Source organism: Nannospalax galili, unplaced genomic scaffold (genome assembly GCF_000622305.1).
Source record: "Nannospalax galili isolate Female #2095 unplaced genomic scaffold, S.galili_v1.0 scaffold600, whole genome shotgun sequence".
NCBI classification, from domain to species: Eukaryota; Metazoa; Chordata; class Mammalia; order Rodentia; family Spalacidae; genus Nannospalax; species Nannospalax galili.
Window position 1 is genome coordinate 7,176,289 of NW_008348789.1, and position 5,510 is coordinate 7,181,798.

A 5,510-nucleotide genomic window follows, 5' to 3' on the forward strand; every position below is an offset into this window, starting at 1 on the left:
GTTGTTTTAATAGCTTTTGTATAATCTTCATCGCTATTATGAGATAAAAATGTATTTATCAAATCTGTAATCATTATGACAAAAAATCTGAATTACTGTAATATTTTGTATATTGTTAAAACTGTAACTTTAATTTTAAAAAAAAAATTTAAAATAAAAAAATGAAAAATGACAGAACACCACAATTGTCATAAATAAAATTTCAAAAAGTGTAATTATTTCTTACCTGTTTACTAAAGTGAATAAAAGCTGTCTTTGTTTGAGCTGGAAATAATGTCAAGCATCTCAAATATTGTTTAAATACAAAAGAAACAGTTGTAATTATTCTAAATTGTATATATTCTAGAGAATCAATTCCAAATTCTTTCCCCGAGTGAATGAGTTCCTTCTGGAGATCTTTTCTGTATAGAACAGCCCTCATAGAGATGCATCCCGTAGTCTAATTTAAGAGAAAAGTAAGCAAAGCAAAACTGAAACAGACTACCCAATGCTAGGAAATGCTAGGAAACTCACTTCTGAATAGGTTGTGTTTCAAGGCTTTGGTACTTTTAACAATCAGTTGCCTCATGATTACGTTGAGTGTTCTTGGGTGTTGTTTAAATTTTATTCCAATCTTTTCTTATAATCAGTGTAAGACGATTAGACTGCTGGAGAGTTATTCTAACTTGACTGAAATCAATAGTCAAATATTTTTTGTTTATTCTGAAATTAAGGAAGTAATTTTTGATGGGTAAAATCAAGAAAAATTATGAAAGGACTTAAGGCCAAATATTTTATCTAAAGGTAGAAAGGGTTCCTTACACTTTTTGAAAATTAGTAGCTGCTTTGGTTTGGATGTCCTGAAGGCATTTGTTATTTATTTGAACACTTGAATCCTAGGTAGTGGGTCTTTTGGGATGTTGCTGATCCTTTAACAGTGAGGCCTGGCTGATAGAAATAAATAGGTGAAAGCAGGGTTGTGAGCTATAGCTTGGCCCTGGTTCTGGAGAGAATCTCTGCTTCATATCTGCTAATCATATGTGATTAGCCATAAACTCTGCAACAAGGCTGGAGAACCGGTATCCGTGCCTCCCCTGTCATGAAACTGTGATCTAAAATAAATCTCCAAATTGTTTCTTGACAGATATTTCATTGAAGAAAGTAAAGATGTATTAGTGTATGATGTCACATGTAAAAATAGTAGCACTTGGGAGGCATGGGCAGGTAGATCTTTGTGAGTTCGAGGCCAGCCTCATCTACATAATGAGTTCTAAGACAGCTGGGGCTACAGGGATACCCTGTCTCAAAAAGACAAAAAAAAAATAGTAATTAGCAGAAGTTTCCATAAAATAAGTCACCACAAATTGAATTTCTAACAGGCCATTCAGCACTGTGCAAGGGAACAGATATAAAAGTGATCTTATGGAAACTTATGATTGAAGAATGACTCTGAATTTTTTAGAAATGACCTAAAAATATTGTTCCCAGGATAAAGACCAAATAAACTAATGAGTCCTATGTTGTTCCAATGATGTACGACCAAGCTATGCAGATCTTCTTTCTATAATTTCCTAGCTGTCTGGAAAACTCTGTTTTCTTGTGGTTGCCTACCATCTCTGGCTCTCAAAATCATTCTGCCCCTGGAAGATAGAATTTTGATAGGATATTTATATCAAGTAATTTTTAAAAATGTTTCCTTTTCCTCAGAGATAAAATAATCTAAAGCATTTGTGAGTTCTATTATTGTTTCTATCACTATAACAACTATTGTGTGTTTGACAGATAAAAAAAAACATGAGGTGCATATTATATAACCATATATTCTTCAATATTTATTGCAGATGCTCATTTGATTGGCTCTAACAATCCCGTATGTAGAGTAGTGCTTCTTTTGAAAATGTTTTGAAAGTTAAAAAGGAAATTAAATTTAAACGTTTTAGCACTTTCATCATTCCACACTAACTGTATTTGATTCAATGAGTAATGAAATGCTGCATATATTAAACAAGAAGACATGAGACTGTCCATATGCTGATGACATGTAATTAAATCAGAAATTTTAAATATATACATTCATTCTTAAAAATAATGGTGCTGGAGAAGTGGTTAAGAGTTTAAGAGAACTGAATCAGAAATTTTAAATATATACATTCATTCTTAAAAATAATGGTGCTGGAGAAGTGGTTAAGAGTTTAAGAGAACTGACTGCTCTTACAAAGGATCCATATTTGATTCCTGCACCTACATGGTGGCTACCACCCACCCAGAACAACAGTTCCTTGATATCTGATGCCCTCTGGCTTTGCAGGTATTTCAGGACAGGGATTCCTTTACATATATTTAGATTGAGCACTCTTACACATAAATTGTAAATAAATATAGGGGCTGGAGAGATTGCTCAGCAGTTAAGAGCACTGCCTGCTTTTGCAGAGCATTTGTGGTCAGTTCCCAGCAACCACATGTTGGCTAACAACAATCTGTAACTCCAGTTCCAGTGAATCTGATGCTCTCTTTTGATCTTCACAGGTATTGCATGACAGGGGTTCACACACATACATGCAGGCAATACACTGATACACATAAAATTAAATAAAAATAATATAAAAATTAAAATAATAAATAAATGTAAATAACTCTAAAAATAACTGAAAAATATAATGAAGCCACATAAAATTCAATGAATTATTATTAAAAAAAATCAATAACAAAATATTCTGGTGAATGTGTGAACAAAACAGAAATCTGCACACTGCTATTAGAAATAAAAACTTGTCTACTCACTATGGAAATCAGTATTTTGTTTCCTCATAAAACTGGAATTAAATCTACCATATGACCCATCTATTCTACTTCTGGCCATTTATTCAATAGACTATGAGTCAGAACAGCACAGAGATACTTGCACAACAATTTTTTTTTAATTTTTAAAAATGATTTATTTAATAACAACATACGTTGTTGTTGTTGTTGTTGTTTTTTAAGATGGTCTCCCTGTAGCTCCAGCTGGCCTAGAACTCACTTTGTAAACCAGGCTAGCCTTAACCTCACAGAGATCTGCTTCTGCTGGTACTAAAGGTAGGTGCCTCCATGCCCAGTTCTAAAAGGTTCTTAGTGACACTATAATTCTCTGGGTCCCAGAAGGGTGCCTTGGGCCCAGGAGCCCTCAGAATCACAGACTACATATGACATCATCAACTCCACAGCAGACTGCTACAGTCCAGAGCTCTACAAGTTCCTTGGGGCTTGTCCCCAGTCCATCTCTTTGACCTCAGATTTACCCTGGGTATCCAGAGACAGTTAATTATTTGTAAATATGGTTACCATATATCCTGATCTACCTGGGACAGTCCTGTTCATTCCTGTTCTGGTTTAAGTATTAATGATGTCTTCTTAGACCCTTAGAAATACCCTGGTCTTGGACTCACAGAGATCGCCTGCCTCTGCCTCCCGAGTGCTGGGATTAAAGGTGTGTGCCACCACGCCCGGCTAAAGTATTTTTTTAAATATTATTTTATACGTATGAGTGTATTGCCTGCATGTATGTGAGTGCACCCATGTCGTGCAATGCTGTGGAGGTCAGAAGAGGGCTTCAGATTCCCCTGGAACTGGAGTTAAGGATGGTTCATAGCCACCACTTGGGTGCTGGGAATCGAACCCGGGCCCTCTGCAAGAACAGTTAATGCTCTTAACCACTTAGCCAACTCTCCAGTCCCACATTTTCATACAGTATAATTTGATGGTATTTAAATCCCCTCCCCTATCCGCTCCTCCCCTTAATGCCACCCCCATCAATTCGTTGTATTCTATTTTATATATATGATCTATAGAGTCTGATTTGTGTCCCCAAATGTCCTTTAGTATGGGTCCATCCACTGGAGCCTGGTTAACCTACCAAGAGATACTACCCATCCCTGTAAGAAACTGTCTCTCAGGGTGCAGAGATAGCTTAGTGGTTAAGAGCACCATCTGCTCTTGCAGAGGACCAGGTTCAGTTCCCAGCACCGACATTGCAGCTAACAGCCATCTGTAACTCCAGTTCCAGGGGATCAACGCCCTCTTCTGACCACCATGGGCATTGCATGACATGAGTGCACTTACATACATTCAGGCAATATACTCATACACATAAAAATAATAAATAAAATATTTTTTTAAACAGAAACTGTCTCTCCTCCTAGCAGCTATGAGTTGCCAAAAGCTCCTTAAGTTGGGTTGGGATTTCTTACCCACTTCCCATGTTTATACTGGGATTTTTATCTCGTTTGAGCTTGCATGGGACTTGGACATGCTGTCACCAGTGCTGTGAGTTCATATGAGTAACTGATCAGCTGTCTGGAAAATGTTGTTTCATTGTGATCTTCCACCACCTCTGGCTCTTACCATCTTTCTGCCCCCTCTTCTGGAATGATCCCTGAGCCTTGGGAGACAAGTTTGAAATAGATATCCTATTCAGGGATAAGCACTTTGCAGCCACTTGTTCTTGGCACACTGGCCAGTAGGTTTTTGTGTTAATCACCATCTGCTGCATAAGGAAATTTCTCTGGTGAAAGTTGAATGATACATTCATCTTCTATGTTTCACTGACACTTATTCTGTATATTTGACTGGTTGTGGAACTCCATATTAGTCTCCATCAGTTGCAAAAAGAAGCTTCTTTGACAATTAGTGAGAGGTACACTTCGTAAATATGAGGATCCATATTTAGAATACAGTAAGAAGTTATGTTGGTCTAAGGATGTGGCAAAATTAGGTTTTTCTCTCAGGTCTATGACTTCTCCAGCCATGTGTATTTGACAGTGTTTACAGTAACACACACATGAGTTCCCTACTGTTATTGACCAAGCCTAAATTCCAGTTAGACAGACCCCCAATTAGACCCCCAAGATAAAAATGCCACTACTGCACCAATAGCCATAGTTTGCTGGGCCAATCATTGTTGTTTATTAGGCTTTACAGCTGGCTAGGACCATCAATTGGTTTTCTCTCTTGGCAGTTTGCATAGTGTCCTCTAAAACTGTGAATTAGCCTTCAGGGAGAAGGCTTCCATGTCAGTTCCAGCTCCGTTGCTCCAAGTCCTGTGTTTGAAATATATCCTGTCTTCAGCAATAGAGTCTCATTTTCAAGTTCTAGGAGGCAATCAAGGGCTGTGGCACTAGGCTGTGGCTTGGGGGGAGTCTCGTGGACCTCCCCAACCAACAACTAAGGGAGGTTTCTCCTGTCTGACACTTTCTGTAGTCTTCAGCTATATACATTCACTAATGTACAGCTACTGTATGTGTATTTTTCAGTAGGTTTTTGAACTAATGCATTTCCCTCTGGTTTTCCACACCACATAAGTATTATTTATCTCTCCTTTCTCTCTCCCTGTCTAACCTTCCCTCCTCCCTCTTCAGTTAAAGTACCCCCATTTTTCCCATTTCCCCGTTGGTAACATCTGTCTTCTACTAGCCCCCTCTTCAAGAGCGCCTTCTTCCCCTTTATGCCCATGGTTTCTTTCCATTTTCCTTACTCCTGTAGTTATATCAGGATAT